Raw genomic sequence first — 25,937 nt, 5'->3', positions numbered from 1 at the left:
ATATTCCACCTCTGAAGTTGGGAAGATGCTCTCTGAGCACATCCGGCATTATGGCGAGTACTACACGTCACAAATTCAGGATGTTCTCGCGCTTTGCAACCGCGTCGACAACGCATGCCAGAAACTCACTGTGTCCGGCACCTTCTCAAAGGCATCGGATCTATCACTTTCAATGCTCTATCACTATCACTTTCAAAATCCCACGAGTGTACACGACGTCATCTCTGTGTGTCAGCGCCTCGATTCCTTGCAATGAATCCGTTTGCACCCCGACTCGTCCAATAACCCCCTGACCAACAGCCTTGAACTCCTAGCTCTCATTCGAGGTCTCAATAGTGAAGAACTGCAAGCTCACGATTTCTCACCTTCCCCCAGCGCTCACGTTCATCCTGCTGCTACCGTCCTACGTGGCATCATTACACAGGAGGTCGCCGCCCTGAACAGCGCCTATGATCCAGCCACTTCTCCTTGCCTACCACCGCCTTCGTACACCCAAATTGCTGCAGTGCCACCCATATCTCCTTGCACCACGTCGCTTTTGCTGGTTCAAGGTGAGCTAGCAGCTTTACTTATGCGAACGCCCAATCCACCTGACTTCCTGGCGTCTGTCGCGCCCTACTTACCACCACTGCGGTACACGGGGGCCAATCTCCCGGTACTGCAGACGCAGCCGACAAGACGAACAACGAAGCTGCGCTGCTTTTGAGCGTGATGCGCATTCTCCTTTTCCATCATGAACCAACTGTTTGATTATCCGTCCCCTCACCGATCTCCATCTCGGGCCGACTTCTCCAATACGCACCCGAGTTCCCGTACGTCGAGATGCGGCATCAGATCGCCATTCCAACGCTCTGTTTCTCCGCTTCGCCCGGCCTCTCGACTCCCTGACCAGCGCACGGAAAACTAACCAGTGCAGTTTCTGAAGCGAAAGCTGCAGGTTCGCCAACTGTACGAATTCCTCCTGAGCACCTGTCAAACATGTTATCCATGTCTTTGGAAGGTGTGCAGTTATTGGCTTTGGCTGGCACGGGAGCTACTATTCCTGTTATGCGTGTGGACATGTGCTCTCGCTGGAAAAAGTGAAAACACCTTAAATTGGACCATGCCTCAGTGGAGATGAAGATGCAATTATTAAACACTCCGCACAATTTACTTTGCGCGTCATCATTGATGGCATCCACCACCACATTCAGTTTGCGATTTTATTCCCTTGCCCTCACGAACTCATTTTAGGGTGGGTCATTCTCTTCTCGGTATCCTCTTTAGTTTCCTGCCGGTAACGCGTCGTACAAATGACTGAGACTGATCATTATGGCTGGTGTCGACGAAGGAAGATTGCCTTTCTTCATAGCTGCCGACACTGCGCTCCCTCCTGGCCACATGCAACGTATTACAGCCTCGTCTCCCGCCATCAGCGATGGTGATATGTTTTTCGCTCCATACAATGCATCGTGACTGCTGTGGATCACTTGACGCGGTAAGCGGAAACTACCTCTGTCCGCGCAGGGACTGCTTTGGAACTGGCTGCTTTCTTCCTACAAGCTATCTACTTACGCCACGGAGCCACTGGCATCGTTTTGAGCGAACGCGGCGAAGCCTTTCTCTCAAACACCCTTGATCAAGTTCTCCGAGGTTGCAACACTGTGCACAAAACAACCTCCGGCTACCACCCCCAAACCGATGGTCTCGCAGAGCAATTTCATCGCACGCTCAGTGATATGCTGTTCATGTATATCCAACCTGACCATCCTAACTGGGATGCCACATCTCCCCTTTGTGACATATGCCTGCAACGCCGCAGTTCAGCGCGCGCAGGCTACTCTTCCGTTTTTCCTAGTCTACGCCCGACATCCAACCACTGCCCTTGACGTTTCTTTCTTTTCTGGAGCTGTCAACGCTTCTCTATTCATTTGCGACCACTTTGTATCTCGTCTTGCTCAGTGTCGCCACAGTGCCCGCATAAACACCGAGGCGAGCCATCAAGACCGAAAGGGTCGTCATGGTGCCACTCACCGTGTTGCTTTCTGCCACTCTGGTGACGATGCACTGCTTTGGACCCCTTTACGAATGCCTGGTTTATGTGAAAATATTCAATCTCGTACACCAGCCTCTACAGAGTCATAGAACAGACCTCCCCTGTGAACTACCGCGTTACACCTATTGACGCATCTACTGACCGACGCTGCCGCGGGATAGAAATAGGGCATGGTTCCCGCCTCAAGCCTTTCCATTGAAGCTCTACCCTAGCTTAATTTGCGGCCAGGCTGGGCGATTCCGTCCACGGGGGCAATTAGTGTGGGAATATATATTATGGACGTTATCTTCCTCACCTGTGGATAACCATCACCATCGCTTCGCATCTTTATCGGCGCGCTAGCTCGTGCTTTTGGAATAAAAGCTCCGAGCGAGACTGTTGCTTCTGACCATACATACATATACCTTCTGCTTCTTTTATATTTCTGTAGTTGTAGTCAAACTTCCTCTACCTTTGTGATTGATTCCTTGTACTATGGTAATCTTTATAAACAAGAGCAGGTGAGCTCGTGACTTATGGCCTCGTTGGCCACTTGTCGCGGGCAGCCAGATGCGAAAACAAAAGCCGACGGTTGGACTGTTCCCTCTCGTGTATGCATTTCTTCTTGCATGGTTCCTTCTTTCTGTATTGATACTACTCATAAGCAAAGAATAACTTAAATAAAATGTGATAGGGCAATATTAGTACCGCACTTACTCCGCTTTCTTCTATTGCTTCCGGAGGTGAAATAGATTTCCCGCGTCATTACTAACGTCGGAGAAAGCCGTTCCAGCTCGCGCGATTACCACAAGAAAGATTAAAATAAACGTTTGGGGCGGGGTTGGAAACAAAATAATGCACAGTGTTTTTCTCCATGGTCCACATTGTCAGCCAGAAAAAAATAAAAAAAAACATTATTATTGGAGTGGAGGAAGCGTACAGTAATGTTCTCCAGGCCGTGCAAAGAATAAGTGTGCCGATGTCTTGTGCGGTTATCCAGCTCGAGTCTGCAATGCTTGTACCCCACATAGAGTTCACCGGATCCGCGCGGATAGCGAGATAGACTCCAATACCAGCAACATACAAAAATACGGCAAATGGGATTGCGAATTGCTATGCGTGCCAGTGTGTCTGGTGCTTCCCTCTGGGAATATTGCTAAGATGATCTTCGCGGTTAACAGAATGAAGCGATCAGTGCCGCTCAGAAAGCGGAACGTTCCTGAGGTAATAGAGCTTAGATTTCCTTGGTTCTTCCGGGACGAGCGCCCTCTGGGAGTCGATGCAATCAGTGCACAAGCGAGATCCAGCGGATGAAGATTGCGTCGTTCAAGTAATCGATGACATAAACCAAGTTCATGAGCCTTGACGAGAATATTATGTGGCTCTCTACATTGTGCTTACATCGAATCCATTGCTAATTTTACTGCCGCCATTGAGTGAGGTTAGGCATGCAAAAAAAATTGAAGCTAAAATAATAGCAAATACTTAAGGCTATCAAAATGACACAAAAAGATGTATCCGTTTTTCGTGAACAGAAAAGTGTAAAAGACCTGTCAGAGTTACGTAGCAGATTAATGCGTTGATTTGTATCTGTGTCGCAGCGAATAAATAAATGCTACAAAGTCGATAACTGGGCGAGTTGATTAGAAAGGGAAGGAGCGAAAGAGAAAAGCAGAAGGCAGGGAGGTTAAAAAGAATGAGGTCCGGTTGGCTACCCTACAACGGGGAATAGGAAAGGGGCAAACATAGATGACAGGGAGAGAGAGGAGGGAAGGAAAGAAGAAAAAAACGGTGAGTTCGCAGATGCGAAATCCAAATGAGAATAAAGGCAGAGAGAGTCATCGTGTGGGCAACCCTGGCTGGGAAGATGTAAAGAGGAGTAGAAGGAGCGCTGCTATCACGCGAGAGGGTGTGCACCTTGTTGGATTATGTAAAGTTTAGGTCCGGTCGTTGCTAACGATAGACTCAAGTACTACTGTGTGCAATGTTCTTTTTTTTGCGCCAGCGAAGAATGTGGCTGAGGTCCCAATGTCTTATACTCAAAAAACGTTCTTGAATCCGATCAGTTCAACGAGTTTCAGAGAGACGGCCGCGAGCGTTGTTTTGAGGGCAGGTACACGGCGGATACCCGATGGCGTTCTCACGTCCGACAGAACCCCTTCTAGGATTGCTAGTACCATGCAACTGGTACTTCCCGCTGCGAATGAACGTTGGTCTAATAGCTGTTGTTTGTAGTGAGGTCCCGGAGCGCATGTTCGTTTTGTTTTGGAATGGCTCGTTCTCTGACGTGCCATTCTTGCGATTTGGCTACAATTCCAGATAATAGAGCAGACAGTGTCACCGTTATCGAAATTAAATGAAAAAAATTCGTTCTGGTGCGAGACAGCTGCATAGCATTAGGAAAAAGGACAACGGGAAAAATGACTAAAACGTTTATTTCTTAATGTGAAAACACAGGAGAAACCGGTACAACCATGAAAAACGACTACGTGAACAATAATTATTATCCTTATCATCATCATCATCATCATCATATTTATGTCCGTGGCAGGACGAAAGCCTCCGCCCGTGATTTCCGATGTTTCCTGTCTTGCGCCATCTGAGCCTGTGTTATCCATACAAATTTTCAGATTTAATCACACACCCCTTTGTTTTACGGTATCCCCGACTACGAGTCCTTTCTCTTGGCACTGATTATGTAACTCAACTAGACCACCGGTTAACTGCCCCTTCGCATTACATAGGTGTTCAAGTTAATTTATTCCATTGAAGTTTCAGCGCTGAACACCATGCCCATAAAAATGAAAAAAAAATTTGCGAAACATTGCAAAACAAACTATGCATCTTGAATAGTGAAAACACATAAGCTGCCTCATCCCGTGACGCTTATCTTTGCCTAACACGTCCAGAAACAAGTACTCTATATGCTCACATGCTGCGGATGTTGTTGTGTGCCCAGGGTAAGAGCATTGTCGGACGGTATAGACCTTTTTACTGAGAGGAAAAACCTCGGAACCGGCGCACTGCGAGCCTTTCCTCGTGTCTAGCTTCTGCGAGCCGCGCGGCGCTGCTTCAGTTAGTTGCCTATGCGTGCTGAGGAGCGATTTCATTGCAGGGAAAATTGCGGCTCATTGCAGGGGAAATTTACCTGATTTCAACGCATGGGCAACGCCATCGGAGAACTATACCGTACGGTCTTTTTGTTTAGCAGCAACTACGGCGGCAATTTCTCCTGGCTGCGTAAACATGCGACATGCGCCGGTCGGTGTATACCTTTCTTTTACTGGGCGAGGGGAACAATTCACGCACCGTTCCACTCTGAGAAGGTGGCTGACCAGAGACGCTGATCCGATCGGCTTTGAGTTTCTCAAGATGCGCCGGCACACGCGGGTACAGGTAACCGTTCGTCTTCGAGAAAGGTGGCACCGCACCCTTTAACAGAGTACATGCGTCGTACTGAATCGAGGCACGTATACCCTTTATCAGCGCCTCTTTACACCGGCCGTGGACTCGAAATTACCCAGCGTCCTCGCTACGAAAGCACCGCGTGAGCACATGCACCACCTTCTGCAGTCAGTCTTCCGACCGTATGCCGCTCATTTCCGAGAGGTCGTTTTCGAACCGTAGGCGATCTCATACTCGTCAGCTTGAGGCGAAGTGACGATGGAGAAAGTGTCTTTGGAATCTTGTGTAGGCGCCGCGGATACCGGCAATCGGCCCTCGTGGCGCCAACGTCTCTTAGCGGCATTCTCGGTGTCGCGATATGCGTCGTCGGCTCTTGCTCGTCGCTTACGTGCCGCGTCGCGGCCACGCTCTTCTTCTCGGGCCGCCGTGTTGGCAGGATGTCGAGAATTTCTCTCCCGTGGCTGCTACTGCTGTCGGTTCTCGTAGGTACGCTGCTTTGCAGGCTTACGGATCACATTTGGCCTTCCCGTAGCAACGGTGGAGCAAAATGGTACCAAAGAATCCCCTTGGGCGTCTTATCAAGCGCACACTGCGTCAAACACTACATCATACATTCACAGAGACGCAGCTGTGACAAAGCGTCGTTCTATACCAAGATAGCCATGAAACCGAACTCCGACGCGAGCGGCGATATGCATTTGCTTTTGTTATTGGCTCCTTCACTTTAACTTTTCAGGGGAGTTTCTCCGCGCGGATGCCATAAAATCTCGGATGCTAGCCATAGCCAGTTTCGCTGTAAAACCCGGCTAGCAGCGCGCCCCCAGCCTCCCTTCTCCTCTAGCTTCTTAGAGCCTGCGCGGCGCTACGTCGGTGAGTTGCTGACGTGTGCTGAGGAGTGATTTGGAGAAAAGCTATATCGTATAGCTTTTTTGTGCAGCCGTAGCTACACTGCGCAGTAATTTCTCTTGGATGCACACACATGCAATATGCGTTAGTCGGTGTAGACCATTTTACTGGGTGAGCGGAAAAATGTGGCAACCGGTGCACCTCGAGCTGCTTTGAGTCACCAGCCACGGTGTGCTTATTGGAAATTATTTTGGCTGCATAGATTTGCACTTGGTGAAAAGCAGCTCCATCTGTTAATTGCCAGCGTGCACTTCAAAATGTTTTGACTGCGCGTGCGCTTGGCGAAGGAACGGAAACATACTGCTTGTTCAGTAGGAATCGAATGCGACCGCAAAACAACTAAGCGCCAAGTGTTAGAATATTCGCGTCAGACACAGCACATCCTTCGCACTCAAATCTACTATGTTATCCCTGTGTTGCCCTTACACTAAAATTGTTGAAAGGTTATTGAAATATCATTGTTCAACGTCAACAAATCACCTTAAAAATTCATTGGGGAACTCTTGAAACATCATTGAGGAATTTGTTGACAAGTGTTGATAATTGGCCCACGACATTTTGCCGAAACATCATTGTGGCCTCTCAAATTAGAATATCATTGGCATATTGTTGAAACTATGGTGTATTCCAATGTTGAAAGCCCATTGAAGCATTGTTGAAGATGTGTTGTTTGTCAATGTTGAAAGCCCATTGAGGTGTTGTTGAAATGTGTTGTTTGTCAAGGTTGAAAGCCCATTGAAGCATTGTTGAAGCTCAAAATTGAAAGTCCCTTGAGGTATTGTTGAAATGTGTTAATCGTCAATATTGAAAAACCATGGAAGAATTGTTGCAGATCGGTTGCAGATCAACACTCAAAATATGTTGAAAGCCCTTTATACCCTAATGGGTATTTAGCAGTTTAAACCTGCACTTTCCTTAGAATACTGCTGAGCTATGTTGCATATAATTTCCTTTGATGTCCCGTTGGTATGTTTGCTGTGACAAGATAGGGATAAAATTTAAATACAGGCGTTTTGTATCGCAGGCCTCTGTCACCCTGGGCTCAAAAGCATGCTCCTAGATTGCCTGTAATAAAACATATTGTAAAGCTGCTAGCAGTACTGTTATGCCACTTTTTTCGATTGTCAGAGTGAATGGTCCTCCACAAAATCAAGAATTCTGAACTGATGCAGACAGAAACCATTTTTCTAGGTGATCTGTTTATTTGTAACCAAATATCTGTGTAAATGTACAACCATTTGTAGTTTGAGAACATCAGAAACTTCTTAAAAAGTAAAAGCACAAATTTTTACAGCTTGACACCATAACGAAATTGACTACTGAAGATGTAGTCTGTGTGTCCCTCAATGAAAACACATTTCCCAAATAAAATAAATTTAAAAAATAAATACCTAAATAAAAAAAATGTACAAGGAGACTGACATGACTGTAAATAAGAACACTCAAAAAAAGTACTTGCTTTCTCTATTAGGCAGCCAGTGGTACTATAACCATGGCACGATTTGCTTGAGCCCACAGCACTCAACTGAGACCTGATATGCAGGGTGGTTATCTTTAAGTTTCATGGAATGTATTAAAGACTACCTGTTGCAGCTAACATAATTCTAGCTACAGAGTGCCAAACATTGTTTGCATGAGAAATCAAGACACCATATTCAGCTGATTAACAAAAACTCAGTTCCTAATAACGTTTTTACGAATTGTAGCCAGTAATTTTAAAAGTTGTATGCACTTAGAATGAATTTCCAGAATGACACCAGTAACGAGACCCATGCCATCAAACTCGCTGTAGAAATGCACTGTTGTTGCACTTACTTTTTTTAAACAAAACACACTGTTATGCATTGACGCACAAAAGTAACTGGAATGCCCATGTAGTTCTATCACATTTATGGAAAAATCTCGAAACCGGTGTCATCATGGAAATAAATTTCAAGTGAATATTTCTTTTAATCTCACTGGCTACAATTTAACAAACTGAAATATCTGCCGTGATGTAATAAGTGAATTAATAAATTTAGGAGAATCACTTTAATGTTTCCATTTCTTGTGCTAGTAAGTCCACCGCTGAATAATCCAGTTCAAGAATAAGAATTATGCTACCTGGCACAGACAATTAAAAAAATCTGTAAAACTGAAAAAGGAAAACTGTACAATCCTTATTTTTGGTTGAATGGTGTGTGCCAATTTCAGTAAACCTTACGTACTTTTGAAACATGGCAATCACAATAAGCGATGCTCATGGGAGCAGTTTATGTTGCTGCATTGCTGTTGCATGATCCAGTTGTGTTTTCTGCCATGATAACGTTCCTGTGCAGGTCATTCCATAGCAAGCGACTTATTCATATTAACTGCTTCAGATTTTTTATGAAAACAAAACAGCTATTAGTGATGTGCTGGAATACAACAAAGTTACTCCTTGTCTGAGTTCCATTTCAATTTTCTTCACTGTCACAAAAAATAACGAAAGAATTCAGAAAAAAAATGGTTTCATACAGGCATGAAATTCACATCATTGCCATTATTGGAGATTTTTCGTTGCTTTTTAAATTTAAGCCGACTTATACCTATTAATTTTTACTCATGTATTTTGATAGCAATAAACCATTTTTACAAAGTTATGTAAAACGTAGTTTTTAGTGAACTCTGACAATGTCACAGATGCACTTGCAGGTGTGCAATTCCATGCCGAATCGACCAGCGTTTTTTGACACCACACACATAGCTGAAACATTGCCATATGTTTACTAGAGTTCAAAACTCGTTACCCACATTTATTTATTTTTGCCAGATATTGTGTAGCATTTTGGTGACAGTTTAGTTTTCCTGCTCAGCTGAGCTAGAGGACATCAATTAACATTCTTTTTCAAATGCACATGTATTGATCGTTGCCTTCAAAAGTGTACGTGGATATACGGTGAAGTGATGCAACTGCCAAAATAGGCAATTTTTCAAGCATTTGAATACATCAAGTGCTTTTGGCGCCGGCAAAAGTAAGGCCAATTGCAATCCGTTAGTTTCTTTTTTTGTAACGAAAAGTTCACTGGACAGAAACTAAATACAGAATGGTAGCCCAGGTGACATAGTATAGCAGAAAAATATTTGAAGCTCTGATGGTTCAGCTGATCGCCTGTAAAAAAACACAAATTCTAATTTTTTGCAAGAAGCTTCATGTTGGAGGAAAAAGCACCTTTGGTAGTTGGACAAAAAATATGTGATACACTATTGGATAGCTCTACATGTCTGCTATACATGTGGGCAGTTAAAATGCCATTATTTTTAAATGCGAGAAATTCTTTTTTGAAATTTTGTCAGCACCGACTTCTCTCGCATGGGCGCACAGCTTGACGGCCGGAAATGCAGACGACAAAGCTGGCTTCGTCTGCAACAGAGATGACAGAGAAGCAGTGTTATGGTCTGTATTTTATTGCCAAGGGACACGTGCTATATCGCAACGAGGCTTGTGTTTGGTGTAGGCCAGGTAAACCATGCAGCCATTGCACATAAATATCCATACGAGGTCTGTTAGAAAAGTATCCGACCTTCGGCATAACTGGAGCGTTGGAAACCTAATCACCCTCAATGTAGTCTCCTTGGGACTCCAGCCACTTCTCCCAGCGGTGCTGCCATTGTTAGAAGCTTTCCGAGAAGGCCTCTTTCCGAATGGAGTTTAGCTCAGCTGTTGTTGCAGCCATAATGTCTTCTCTTGTCTGAAATCGCGCTCCTTTCAATGGCCTCTTGATTTCGGGAAACAGCCAGAAGTCACAGGCGGCCATATCAGGAGAGTAAGGAGCCTGTCGAACTACAGGAGTCTGGTTGTTCGCCAAAAAAGTCTGAATCAAGTGCGAGAAAAGCATTGTCGTGATGGATGCGCCAATTTGCGCCACACAGCATCACATAGGCCATGGAGTACATCCCTGTCGTAGTCTTTAGTGATTGTTTGACCCTGTGGTGCGTACCCGTGGTGTACCACACCGCGGGAGTCAAAGAAAGCAGTCAGCAACACTGACGTTGCTGCGCACTTTGCGGTCTTTGGTCTTGGTGACGTGGAATGCTTCCACTGTAACGACTGGGATTTGGTTTCCAAGTTGTAAACAAACACCCAAGACTTGTCACCAGTGATTATGGTGTTCATGAAGTTGTGGTTACTGTTTGTGGAATCCAGCATGTCTGTGAGACTTCAACACGAAGTTGCTTTTGCTCCAGCGTGAGCAGCTTGGGAACGAATTTCGGCGCAACTCTCTTCATGGCCAAATCTTCGGTGATAATGGAATGTGGATAAAATGTGCTGATGCCCACCTCTTTCGCAATTTCTTGGATAGTCACACGACGGTCCCGCATCACCACGGGGTTCACTTCGGCAATGACCTGGCCATTTCGGCATGTTGATGGCCAGATGGAGCGTGGCTCGCTCTCCACCGATGTGTGGCCGTCTTTAAACTGGTTCTACCACTCCTTAATCTGTGCGCTGCTCATAGCACAGTCACTGAAAGCAGTCTTAATCTTCCGAATGGTTTCCACCTAGCTGTCGCCCAGTTTCTGGCAAAATTTGATGCAGTAGCACTGCTCCAGTCGCTCCGCTATTTTCCTTGCAATAAAAAACCGACGAGAGCACTGTGTACTACCTCATTCAAACGCTGCGTCCCAGCAATTCACGCTATTGGCAGGCAGGAAAAAATTCGCGCGTGCGCACAAAGTTCAAGGGCGGCTGATTAAAACGCGCTTGTTTCATATTGATCAGGTGTTCGCAAAAAAAGGTCAAATACTTTTCCAACAGACCTCTTACGTATTAAATACGTGAGGGAATCATGGCGTGCTAAAAGATATGTTTCATGCAGTTTACAAAAAGAAATATCAGCTATCATGTAGACAGTAAATCCAGAAAGAGCGCTGATACTGTTCATACAAAGCATTTTAAAGGGCATGTCGCATTGCAATGCAACATAGAGGGCGCAGGACACTTTGTGCCCTGCTCCCTGGAGCCCAATGATGATGCAAGTAGAAAACACCTTCATAATTAAGACTGAAAACCTACATGAGTATGAACAAATTCTTGTGGTGTTGTTTGCTACCACTGTTTCTGAGCCGAAACATGCTCATCTTTATAACTCATACGTGCCATGTTCAGTCTAATGTGGCCACACACCATTGGCAACCACTTTTTGCGTTCATGTTAAAAAAATACGAGTTGAGACTGCAGCTGCAGCGCTTGACGTCACCTGGCTTCGTAATTATAAAAAAGGCAGTCAGTTTGTTGAGTAGTTCTTGTGGCTAGTTATATTAACAATCTTTCCTTGCTAGTTGATACGGCTTCGTGTATTTATGCTATATGTATGCTGTATTTGTGAACCACAAATAAACATTATAAAATATAATTTATCGCACTGGAAGAATAATACCTTTTTGTTACTTGTCACATGCATAGCAGACATGTAGGGCTGTGTAATGATGGGCGACATATACTTTTGTGCCAACCACCAATGCTAATTTGTTTACCTTCAACACGAAGCTTCTTGCAAAAAATTTGAACATTAAAGTTTTTTCAGCTGATCAACTGAACCTCCAAGGCTTGAAATATTTTGCAGCTATCCCAAGTCAACCAGTCTGATTTTATATTTATTTTGTGCCTTCTGTATTTCCCTACGTTAGCTGCAATTCAAACTTTGCAAATTTTGCCATTCACACCACTACAGTCTCTTGACATGAACACCATCTGAATATCTGGATCATATAATTTCCCTTTCAAAAGAAACGTGCATCAGTGCATTCTAGCTTAGCTGGGCAAGAACAATAAATTTTTGCCAAAATTAAAAAAAAATGTTTTTGTGAAGGAAAATAAATGGGGAGCAAGAGTGCGGAGCTTCAACTATATCTGTGATGGTCAAAAAAACGCTGGTTGGTTGCACTGGAATGACTCAAGCGTATGTATGAATAGAAATTTTCTCAAAAATTTTCTCATTGTACCTACTCAAAATCAAGCAAACTTGAAATGGTTTGCGATAATAGAACAGTTCCTGACAAAATAGCGTGGTTTGGCATGAAATGAATTAAGATACTTAAAAAATATATTAATAAGGCAACACTATCTTTACTGGAACCATATCAAAAACTAACATAAAATGTAGGGAACTATAACAAAGCACAGCACTTGTATTCTGGATTGAGCAATCCAATCGGGGCTTCTCAGGAGACTAGCATAATTAAATAAATAAAATTAACATAAAAATGTCAAGGCATAGAAAGGCACATTTGTATGCTCACTTGAGAAATCCAAATTGGGTCCTTCAGGAGACTAACATAAAACATTAAAACGTAGAGATTTACAAAAGCACAACACTTGTGTTCTGGTTTAAGCTGTCCAAATTGGGCTCTTCAGAGGATATTTGTCCCATGCGAGAACCGAGGCCAGAGTTCTTTGCATAGGGCATGTTGGTACCAGGAAATTTGCGACACGTGAAGCCTGCAAAAACAACAAGCCAGGAGAAGTTTTAAAAAGCAACCTCCACATGCAAAAGAATGGCATTCAATATGCCTTCGTTATAATGAAATTGATTTATGTATTTGTGTTGCTTTATTCCAACTTTCCACGGGTACAGCTTTACAGCATGACCATTTAAATTTATTCAGTGTGGCACAGGACTCCACTTAGTGTCAAATGCAGGAAAGGGAAAAGAGGAGCAAAACACAGTAGCAAAATAACTTTATGAATATCCTCAATGTCGATGTTAACTTTGCTTGCTGAGAAAGAAAATGCCCCTAAAGTACAGCTACTTAAGTAAGGTAGCCTGGTCTGCTGTTGTTACAAGTTCTTGCATTTTATGTCTATACTATGTTATTGGATGTGAAAATTTACCGTACTTTGGCTCAAATTTCATGTTTTATCGCTGTTTGGAAATATTAGAATAATACTCCCATTTACAAATAGTGACCATTCAAAGACTAAATTGAATAGGACACTATTCAATTCGAAAGTTCTGAGTATTTGCACAACACGAAAAATATATACCTCCTAAAGTAGAGAGCCATATTTCTCCCCAAAATGTGATCTTCAACGGGCTAACCAAGAGCGACAGAAAAGCCCATTCATCTTTTTGATAAATTTAAGCCCATAATCTACTTGACAATGGTTCATAATAACCCTGTTACAGGTAGGAGAAGCAAGGAAGCAGGAAACAATTCTAACAATTTCAGAATGGGAGTAGTGGACATGTCCGATTGTCTGTAAGAAGCTTTATACATTGGGCCCCTAGAGCCTATTTTCAATTTATTGAAGTATATGGGGAAAAGCCAGATAAATATTTTGTTTCATATCTTAGAATACAATGTGATAAAGTGCATGTTAATAAATACGAGTCATAGGTTAGGTGCTTAGAATGAGCAAGCGTCCATTAACATAGTACTGTGGACAGTGATGCAGCGGTGCAGCGGTGGCGTATGCAGCGGTGGCGTAGAGGTAGAACACCCGCCTCGCGTGCAAGAGGTCCGTGGTTCGAATCCCGGTGCCGCGCAATTTTCCACCGGATTAAAAAAAAAATCCGCGTGTTGATAAAATTGCATAAACAGGCCTGGAGTGTGGCCTGATCCCGGTGACCAGAACCGGTAACGCACTCCCTCACCAGAGCAGGATTGGCCACCCTGGTGCAGTACTTGGCCACAACCTCCTATATGAACACGACAATCAAACCCCGGCCCTCAGTCCCCAGCAGCTGCGAAGCAACTGACCACGGCGGCGGTCAGACCTGCGACGCTGCAGAGGGTGCTAAGAATCCCTGGCTCCGGACAGGCCGCCATTGGAATATGAACCTGGCAACGTTTAACGCGAGAACGTTATCTAGTGAGGCGAGTCTAGCAGTGCTATTGGAGGAATTAGAGGGCAGTAAATGGGATATAATAGGGCTCAGTGAAGTTAGGAGGCCAAAAGAAGCATATACAGTGCTAAAAAGCGGGCACGTCCTGTGCTACCGCGGCTTCGCGCAGAGACGAGAACTAGGAGTCGGATTCCTGATTAATAAGAACATAGCTGGTAACATACAGGAATTCTATAGCATTAACGAGAGGGTGGCAGGTCTTGTGGTAAAACTTAATAAGAAGTACAAAATGAAGGTTGTACAGGTCTACGCCCCTACATCCAGTCATGATGACCAGGAAGTCGAAAGCTTCTATGAAGACGTGGAATCAACGATGGGTTGAGTGAAAACTAAACACACTATACTAATGGGCGACTTTTATGCCAAGGTAGGCAAGAAGCAGGCTGGAGACAAGGCAGTGGGGAATATGGCGTAGGCACTAGGAATAGCAGGCGAGAGTTATTAGTAGAGTTTGCGGAACAGAATAATATGCGGATAATGAATACCTTCTTCCGCAAGCGAGATAGCCGAAAGTGGACGTGGAGGAGCCCGAACGACGAGACTAGAAATGAAATAGACTTCATACTCTGCGCTAACCCAGGCATCATACAAGATGTGGACGTGCTCAGCAAGGTGCGCTGCAGTGACCATAGGATGGTAAGAACTCGAATTAGCCTAGACCTGAGGAGGGAACGGAAGAAACAGGTACATACGAAGCCGATCAATGAGTTAGCGGTAAAAGGGAAAATAGAGGAATTCCAGATCAAGCTACAGAACAGGTATTCGGCTTTGACTCAGGAAGAGGACCTTAGTGTTGAAGCAATGAACGACAATCTTGTGGGCATCATTAAGGAGTGTGCCATAGAAGTCGGTGGTAACTCCGTTAGACAGCATACCAGTAAGCTATCACAGGAGACGAAAGATCTGATCAAGAAACGCCAGTGTATGAAAGCCTCTAACCCTACAGCTAGAATAGAACTGGCAGAACTTTCGAAGTTAATCAACAAGCGTAAGACAGCTGACATAAGGAAGTATATTATGGATAGAATTGAACATGCTCTCAGGAACGGAGGAAGCCTAAAAGCAGTGAAGAAGAAACTAGGAATTGGCAAGAATCAAATGTATGCGTTAACCGACAAAGCAGGCAATATCATCACTAATATGGATGAGGTAGTTCAAGTGGCTGAGGACTTCTATAGAGATTTATACAGTACCAGTGGCACCCACGACGATAATGAAAGAGAGAATAGTCTAGAGGAATTTGAAATCCCACAGGTAACACCGGAAGAAGTAAAGAAAGCCTTGGGAGCTATGCAAAGGGGGAAGGCAGCTGGGGAGGATCAGGTAACAGCAGATTTGTTGAAGGATGGTGGGCAGATAGTTCTAGAGAAACTGGCCACCCTGTATACGATATGCCTCATGACTTCGAGCGTACCGGAATCTTGGAAAAACGCTAACATAATCCTAATCCATAAGAAACGGGACGCCAAAGACCTGAAAAATTATAGACCGATCAGTTTACTGTCCGTTGCCTACAAAGTATTTACTAAGGTAATTGCAAATAGAATCAGGAACACCTTAGACTTCCGTCAACCAAAGGACCAGGCAGGATTCCGTAAAGGCTACTCAACAATGGACCATATTCACACTATCAATCAGGTGATAGAAAAATGTGCGGAATATAACCAACCTTTATATATAGCTTTCATTGATTACGAGAAAGCGTTTGATTCAGTCGAAACCTCAGCAGTCATGGAGGCATTGCGGAATCAGGGTTTAGACGAGCCATATGTAAAAATACTGAAAGACATCTATAGCGGCTCCACAGCCACCGTAGTCCTCCATAAAGAAAGCAACAAAATCCCAATAAAGAAAGGCGTCAGGCAGGGAGATACGATATCTCCGATGGTATTCACAGCGTGTTTACAGGAGGTATTCAGAGACCTGGATTGGGAAGAATTGGGGATAAGAGTTAATGGAGAATACCTTAGTAACTTGCGATTCGCTGATGATATTGCCTTGCTCAGTAACTCAGGGGACCAACTGCAATGCATGCTCACTGACCTAGAGAGGCAAAGCCGAAGGGTGGGTCTAAAAATTAATCTGCAGAAAACTAAAGTAATGTTTACCAGTCTCGGAAGGGAAAAGCAGTTTTCAATAGGTAGTGAGGCATTGGAAGTGGTAAGGGAATACATCTACTTAGGACAGGTAGTGACTGCGGATCCGGATCATGAGACTGAAATAATCAGAAGAATAAGAATGGGATGGGGTGCGTTTGGCAGGCATTCTCAGATCATGAACAGCAGGTTGCCATTATCCCTCAAGAGAAAAGTGTATCATAGCTGTGTCTTACCAGTACTCACATACGGGGCAGAAACCTGGAGGCTTACGAAAAGGGTTCTACTCAAATTGAGGACGACGCAACGAGCTATGGAAAGAAGAATGATAGGTGTTACGTTAAGGGATAAGAAAAGAGCAGATTGGGTGAGGGAACAAACGCGAGTTAATGATATCTTAGTTGAAATCAAGAAAAAGAAATGGACATGGGCAGGACACGTAATGAGGAGGGAAGATAACCGATGGTCATTAAGAGTTACGGAATGGATTCCAAGGGAAGGAAAGCGTAGCAGAGGGCGGCAGAAAGTTAGGTGGGCGGATGAAATTAAGAAGTTTGCAGGGACAACATGGCCACAATTAGCACATGACCGGGGTAGTTGGAGAAGTATGGGAGAGGCCTTTGCCCTGCAGTGGGCATAACTAGGCTGATGATGATGATGATGATGATGATGATGATGATGATGATGATGATGTGGACAGTGAAGCTGGCAACTCTGTCCCTGTTGTTTCTTTGATTGAAACAACCAAAAGAAAGTTGCCACACCACTCAGGTTCCCTCTGCTGAAAGGCTGCTGTCTGGCATCACATGGACCTCCTTCGAAATACGAGCAACTTTAATTCGATGTGGTCTGTTAAAATTGGTGAAACTACTGTTTCATATTTCAGAACCTGGAGAGCTGTTTTGATTTCTGCAATTTGTTAAACGTGCGCCTGCTCGAGCTGAGCAGTAACCACACTTCAGCATAGCTTCTCCGCAATTCGTTTATTAGAATAACACTTTCAGGCTACTTAAACATGTCCTCCATGCCAATAGATTTGGAGCGTGCTTCACAGACAACTATTCCTTGTAATGGCAGGCAAGTAGCACTGCTAATGCGCAAATACAGCTCATTTTATGTGGTAGAGCCGCTAAAAGCTTTCCGCAGTGAAGGTAGCTTATTAATTTTAGAAGAATTGGAGTATGGCGGCATTAGGCACTTAAGGTCATATGAACAATCATTCCGAATGGTAGGCTATTGTAGCACACAACTGCACATACGAGCGAGTTGAAAGTCGTTTGTTATGCCAATGGCAAGTTCACAGTTTTAGAAAAAGATGCGAATGTAAAAATGCAACCAGAAAGGATATATGGTACTTGCCTATAACAACACTGACCCTGGTGGGGTCAAGAGCCTCTTTTCCCCTTCGTGTTATTTCCAAAGCCCTAATGGCCCATGAGCTCCTCCTCTGTGAACACATGGTGAAGCAAGGCCCTTGCAAACTTTCCTGGTCCACCATGGCAGGCCATGGTAAGCTGTACCAGAATAATCTTCTCAATGTGCACTCCTACAACCCATGTGAACCTGCATGTTTAAGTAAATGCTAGCAAAACAGTTTTAAGCCTTTCAAGCACATTCACACAACAGCCCTACCGCAAATAAACTACAAAAGTACTTGTTGCAAATCTAGAATGCTAAACTTGACTTCTTACTAGCTTCCTACGCTGTCTGGATGCCACATGTTTCAGAAAAACAATCCAGCACAAAGAATAATAAACCAGAGTATCCTAACATCTAGTACATGAAAAGGGGGAGTACCAGCCAAGCAGAAATGACACGCACACAAGGAAACGGCATAAGACACGGACGGACGTTGGGACGGACGTCCGTCCCTGTCTAACGCCTTTTCCATGTGTGCGCGTCCTTTGTTTTGCTGGTACCCCCCTTTTTCAAGTTCATCATGCACCAACTGGCCCAAGAGCTCGCGCTAATGCATATCTAGTACAATTTATTGTGATTACCATTCTTAGGATACTTCATATCTTCAGGTGTTTGTCTCCATTTTCCCATCCATTTGCGTCAATAGATTTGTGTCAACAGAACTAGTCAATGGTCTAATGGGGAGATTGGGCTGCTATGTTCATGGAGGAGTTAAAAATCAACCGTCGGAACAGCTTGGATGTATGTGACCCTTGGCATATGCCACTTTTCAGTGGATCTCTTTCACGCTATCTTGGGCAACTGCTGCTGCTTGTGTAGGCAAGCAGCATTAGGAGCTCGAAGAGGGGCATGACTGTCGATCATTACTAAGATTACCACTACACATTACGTTCGCTTGCTGTGCTCCAGAAGTAATATGTGAGATTCCACTCCATTGTATGAAATGTGCATAAGCCGCAAGGACAGTATGTGCCAACCACCACCTCAATTAAATTAATCCACTCGCAAAGCACAGACTGCACAAGATCACGGAGTGAACTCAGAAGTTTGTGGACAGTCAGTTGATGTCCATGTAAGGGACCTCAAGGGAGACTTGGTCATTTCCTCGATGTGCATAATTGTGCCGTCACACATTGTATTACAATTCTGTCTGTCTCGTTGTACCACTGTTCCAATAGTCATCACGTATCACCATAATTCAAAATATAAATAGACATGATATCTACTGTTTATTTATTCTTTATAGAGAATAGTTTGAGCACGAGTTTTTGCAGAGATCATGAATTCTGCAGCTTAAGAAGCACTAAAGTAAACTTAAATTAATTAAATTCTGGCGTTTCAAGTGCCAAAACGACAATAGGATGTTAAGGCACGCCATAGTGGGGAACTGTGGAATAATTATTACCAAATCAGGTTGCAAGGTACATGGGCAGTTTCGTATTTGACTTGCATCAAAATGCCGTTCTTTGATCCTGTGACCTCATGCTTAGCGGCGCTGTGCCAACACCCCTAAGCAACTACGGCATGAAAGCACTAAAGAGAAAAATTATTTTAGATGTATCTGTAAATGACCTTCCCACAATTCAAGAGATTCACTCGTAGCGTGAAAAGAGGCTGAGTAAACTGTAAAAGCAGTAAGAGGAAAGATTGGTGGCAGTGCTGCCTTGAAGTTACCACACCAGCTTGCTGTGACGTCATGGATTTTGATGTCTGTTCAGGTGTAGCAATTTTTTTTACAACTAAAGATGTTCTTCATCGTATTCCAAAAACACAAAATAAAAAGCGTGAGGAACATTTAGAGAACCAATACAGCCCAAGTTTGAAAAAATACTTGGAATCCATGATGTGACACTGAGGTGTCAACACGAAGATTTTGGGGCAATAATCAGAAAATTGAATTTTGAGCTTTATTTTCTCTAACCATCAAGCAACTACCAAGAAATTTACAGAAGTAGATATTTAAAACGATGCTTTATTTTCAATTCATTTAGGGTGTCATTAGTGTCCCCTTAATACAAAACTAGGAATGCACTTGTCTGCGTAATAGGTTAACATGCGTCACTGGTTCTCATTAAAGTAGGATTATCAGTATAGCAAAGGGCATGCACTGGCTGCTCCAGAGGGGAGCCCTGCCACTTCCTCTCAACCTCCCAATTTTCAATTGCTTTATGAGCAGCGATGCAATTTCTTTATCTTAAAGAGACATAATGCCAAGGAGATTCATGCCATGCTGGCTACAGTATGTGGTGACCGGCACTTCACACCGTCCAGCTCGCCATCAATCTTTTTGGAATTTGGCCCTTGAAATGCAGAAAGCCCCGATCGCTGCTCGTTCTTCAGCCAACTTTCTCAAAGGGTGCTGCTGTTCTGGGTTGATACCTCTAGCAGTGCCCTGCTGTATGACATAGGTCATACCTTCGTTCTGGTAAAACTAGAAAGATGTGCACTCGTGTAGGCCACTAATTTCCACACTAAGTTTTCTGAACGCCCCTCTCATATCAGGCATATACACTGAAAAAGGCACATTCTGCGTTTATATGCTCACAAGTGACACTGAAATTCACTCCCAGTCCCGGTGCAGTTGCAAAGTCTCTCAGCTGAGTGCTTAAAAGCACCATGTCTCCTAATGAAGGCACTCTGCACCAATTGATCACTGGATGAAATGCCTTGAAGTTGCATCAACAATGTTTTTTCTTCTGCTTCCTGCAATACATTTTCACGGTATCCCTGTATTTGATCATGGTGACGCTACAGAATAGATGGCCAAAGAATTCACTTCTAGCGTTGCAGCTGGGGCGTCTCCTAGCTCATTTTGAACCTCACAAAAGATGTCAGTATTAAAACGTGAAGCCACGATGCAGCATAAGCGACAATCAAAAGAGCTACATGGGCCATTAGGCTGACATAAATGGACGGATACAAATGACTAGCCGTTGAATACACTAAAGTGTGGCAGCTCTTGCCAATGGCAGTGTGAGCTTGTCAAATAATTTATTTCACATTCCTCTACTTATTTTAAAAATTATTTCCACGCATCTACTCAACTGTTATGGCCCCATAATAAAGGCAGCTCCTTCATATAAAACCACAGTGTTACATTCTTTTACTCCCCGTCTACCTGATTCTACTGAAGTTTTGCTTACTGTCAAAAAAAGAATTTCACAGAACTGCTCTTTCGACAAAGCATTATTCCAATCTTTTGGCAAAGCGTCGTCATTTAGTTCACAACGATGTGCTCCCCTTTCAATCTGTTTACTCTATCGTGCTCGGATTCAAAGCAAAAATAGCTTTCCGACATAACTAGCTACTTCTATGGTCACTAGATAAAATGCTAATTATTGATGTTTATGGTGCCGATAACGTATACATGCCGCCTCGAGACGCAGTGGGACGACAAGGCAGATATGCCAGGCATCTCGTTCCTTTACTGATTTTAAAACTTTGTTAAATCAATCAGTTACTGAAGTGCGAAAAGCTGCAATTTGACGAAATTACATTATTTTTAATGTTGTAGGACCTGGAGTGCCATGAAATCCGCATTTCCGCGAATGCAAAGAGCGCCTACGCGAAGCCGTTTGGGCGAAGGACTGAATGGCGTCGAACGGAGAAGATGAAAAAAGAAAGTTGACTAGCGCGAACTGGTGGAAAACAAGACACGCGCGGTTGGCAAGGCGTATAACTCGATGATTTCGCAGCACTCTGTGGCATCACCCCTATTGTATCTAACGTAGCGCATAGAATCGCATGTAAGCCCTTGAAATTCTTTATTATTATTGCGCGACAGCCTGCTCTGTGTTTTCCGATCGCGCGAACATCGGCCGTATGGCGTGTCAGATAGTGACCCTGAAGCACCGCGTGAGTCACTCGATCCTGAACGGAACAGCGCCTCAGAATACACTTTCGCCGATCCCACCACCCCCCGTTGCTACAAGCTCGCTCACACGCCTTGTACTAACGTGGCGCAAACGAAATATCTTCGATTACAGCACAAATCGGATGGTTTCACGTCGCATTGTTTTGTGCTCATTAATAAGACTAACTCAATCGGTGCTCGAACACCGTATCAGAAATCATGGTGTACATGTCCTGTTTTAGCTTGCACCACATAGCTGCCATACGTCACCACAAGCGGAGTGTAAAGTTAAACCAGGACAAAACTCCATGTTATATACCGCAAATCTAGGGCTCTACAACAAATTCTCGCAACGGAAGGATCGTACTAGGAATGAAAACTAGAAAAGAGGTACGCGGAAGACACGCACAAGCGTTGAAATTATTTTCGCGCTTCCGTTCACCGAGTCGCAAGGGATGAACAAGGGGAATTCGAAAGACTCACTCAACCTTGATGTCGCTGAGTCGGAGGCGACCATGACGATCTTCGTGGCAACAAGCCCATAAAAAGCGAGCAACACGCAGGAATATTCCAAAGGTGTAACAGCGAAGCACATAAAGAACGCAGAAAAACGCAGGAAGCTCTCAAGCAAACGGCGTGCACGAACTCGCCGGAATGCGCCAAGCATCAACAGCGCAAACGCGCAATCATACATGTACACTCATACAAATACACGCTTATGTTATCATAAATTGTACCATTTGATAACAAATTTTGTAATATCTTGTTATTACTGAGCAATCGTTGCGATTTGCAAGGGTATGAGAGTTTTTTGCTTCGCTTCTTTGACGAACTACTTATTTAGCGCAGTAACGCAGGGCACCGGCCGGAGCTAATGGGATGCGCGGGAAAACGCCAAATTCAAACGCCGCAAACGCCGTGCAAATTTGTGCCCGCACAGTTTTCGTGGTTTGGATTAAAAAAAAGTATTGCATGCCGCAACCATACGAACTGAAATATTGACCAGAAAAGTACAGAAACCTCGCTGTGTGTGCTTCTTATTTCGACGTCACGGCAAACTGCAGGCGGTCTGTCGTCCCATTCTTTAAACATTTGTGCGTGTGCTTCTGCGCTGTGCGATTTATCACCGAGAACGTATAGGAGCGCAGATTGGGCTTGGTGGCGAGCAGATTCCCAGCACATTCGCCAGCACCCCGTCTAGGTCCCAGAAAAGAATTTGACCTCCATGTGAAATATGAGCCCCATGTCGTATATATCGGCCAAGCTTTTCGTTTCGTTATGTAGCGCGCTAACGGGTAACATCTAAGCGAAACGCACTCTGTAAAAACGATGTTCACTCCTTTCTCTACCGCAAGCGCCGTGGTGGCATAGTGGCTGATGTGTTGCGCTACTAACCCGAGTGCTTGGGATCTAATGCCGTCCGCTGTGGCTGCATTTCGATGGGGGTGAAATGCAAAAACGCCCGTGTACTGTGCGTTCGGTGGATCTTAAAGGAACCCAGATGGTCAAAATAAATATGGCGTTTCTTACTACGGTGCGGCTCAAAATCAAAGCGTAGTTTTGGCACGTCAAACCCCAGACTTGAATTTTGTTAACGTTCTCCGCCACCTTGACCATATTTAACATGGAGGCTTGCAATGCCGTTTCCTAACACACAGCCAGGGCACTGGCCCCTTATAATGGACGCCGATAGAAATGCAGGATGCGTCCAATCATCGGTTGTTTGTCACTTCTTGTAGGGACGTTTGTCTACTCAAACTGCAGATATACTATATATATATATATATATGTGTGTGTGTGCAGGGTGTTTGTGTGAACTTTAGGCCTAGTGTAAACTTTATGCACTCTATGACGACGCGACTAAATGCATGTTGCTCCCTTTGGTATGTAGTGTCTCGCGCTATTTCTGTATTTTGCCTAATTAGATGCGTTATTAGTCAAGGATAATTAACCAACTTCTGAAGCAAGGTAGTTAGGAAAGAAATTCCAATTAGAAAGTTGCAGAGCAGTTGGCAACACGTCCGAATAAACAGTTTTTGTCTTTCTATCTGTTAAGTATTAGTGTTTTTCAGCTTACTGCGGATGCTCGCGAAATACAAAAAACACCACGGGGCATGCCCGTCTGCGAGTCGTGATTGCACTGCTCCTAAACCTTCCGAGCACAAACGAAAACATACCATTTAACCAGTGTGAACACCCGTCTGCTTATCGCCATCATGAACGGCAGCGAGGGAAGCACGTCGCTGGCGTCAATACCACAGCCAACGCCTTTGTCACTGCCCTTTCGCCTTTTAAGCGGCCACACACCCTGCTCTATGGTGTGCTCGTTTGGGAGCGCTGCAAGCACGGCGCGCAAGCGGGTTTTTTGTATTTCGCGTGCATCCGCAGTAAGCTGAAAAACTGTAACACTTAATAGATAGAAAGTTAGAAATTGCCTAATCGAACGTTTTACAAAGTGCTCTTGAACTTTCTAATTGGAATTTTTCGGCTAACTTCGTTGCTTCAGAATGACTAATTTTCTTGACTAATTAACTACTAGGAAAGATACAAGAATAGCGTGACACATACAAGAGTGAGCAACATGCATTTGGTCGCATCGTCTTATCGTGCATCGGCATATTTTAAACTCCGAGTAAAGTTAGCTGAAACACGTGTAGATACGTCTATGGTTCACGTAACGTGAAACAACACCCTGTATATATGCAATGGTGATCAAGTGATCAGTAAAGCAATACATATGTGCAAAAGACGCACACATACATGTCTGCGTGTTTTTTTCACATATACTTCGAAACTCAATATTGCACGTCATTCAATGTTATTCAACAATAAGTTAACAGGACTTAGTCGACGACTTTATTGTTAGAAACTACTCAACAAAGGTTCAATAATACTCAATACTATTCAACAATATGTCAAGAGAATTTGGTCAACGACTTTATTGTTGGAAACTACTCAACATTGGTTCAATATTACTCAATACTATTCAACAATTTATCAACAGAATTTAGTCAACGACTTTATTGTTGGAAACTACTCAACAATGACTTAATAATACTCAATACTGTTCAACAATACATCAAGATAATTTAGTCAACGACTTCATTGTTGGAAACTACTCAACAATGGGTCAATAATACTGAATACTATTCAACAATATACGAACAGAATTTAGTCAACGACTTTTTTGTTGTGAACTTCCCAACAACTTTACTGTTGAATTATTGCTTTGTGGTTTCAACAATTGTTGAGGTATTGTTGAAAGGCTATTGAGTCAACAATTCGTCAACGATATGCCAACAACATTTCAACAGTCATTTTCATAAGGGAGCTTCCTGTGCGAGGCAGACGGCGTGGCTTAGCGGAGGAATTACTGCGTTTGGTGCAAAGAAACATGATACATAAACTTCGTGCTTCGGTATTTCTGCGGTTGTACGATATTGTACGGTTGCCCCCATTCCTCAGAATGTCCACCCCGAGATCAACGTAGGCGGACGAAATACTAGAGCTAACGCCTTCCTGGAAGAAGTCGGCGTGCGCGCCTAAAGTTGCTGTTTCGTCAATACAGCCCAGTGGAAAGGCGTTCGCCCCAGTCAGCGTCGGTCAAGAAGGGGAGATCACAAACTCCTCGACGATCCGGACGATGGCGGCCGAGGTTGTGGAAGACGCCGCAATAGCTTTGGGCCCGCTGAACGACGGGAGAGCAACAATATACAGCGACTCGAGATCGGCGGTCCGAGCATTCGTCAAGGGCACGGTCTCGAAACCGGTCTTGCTGGTTCTACGGCACAAGGAAATCAAGCTTCACATGATCGTCTGGTTCCGCTCTCACATGGGACAGATCAAGGGCGCCCCGTCCAACCTCAACGAGTCGGCCCCACAGAGCTGCACGAGGATTCAACGGCCGCGTAGCTTCCGGATGGGGCGGCACTGAGGCTCCCGACAATAGGGCAGTCCCGAACGCAGTCCCGATTTTAACGCGAGAGCGTCAAGGAGCCCGTATCCCATAATATCCGGCGTCCCACGTCGGACGTGGCAAAATAATTTTCGAACCACGTAATTATTTCGTTATTTATAGTACACTCGGCGCCCTACATGAAGCATTACAAAGGGACGCTAATACAGATGGGTATACAAAAAACACAATAATCAGATAACAGTGCACAGTCAAATGTGAAAACAACGCAAGTTAGAGGGACACATAAGCATATCATAAAGATACGGTCACATTATACCGACGTGTAATACGTGCGGGTTTGGACGTATACCCAGGCCTTCCATGTGACGCAAGGAGCTCACTGAAATAATTAATTTTATCAAGTTGAAATACGTGAAAAAATCGTGAACTACAACTTACACACAACCTACCGATGTAA

The sequence above is a fragment of the Dermacentor variabilis genome, chromosome 8 (genome assembly GCF_050947875.1).
Source record: "Dermacentor variabilis isolate Ectoservices chromosome 8, ASM5094787v1, whole genome shotgun sequence".
NCBI classification, from domain to species: Eukaryota; Metazoa; Arthropoda; class Arachnida; order Ixodida; family Ixodidae; genus Dermacentor; species Dermacentor variabilis.
The sequence above is the reverse complement of the archived record's forward strand: the minus strand, read 5'-3'. Positions refer to the sequence as shown.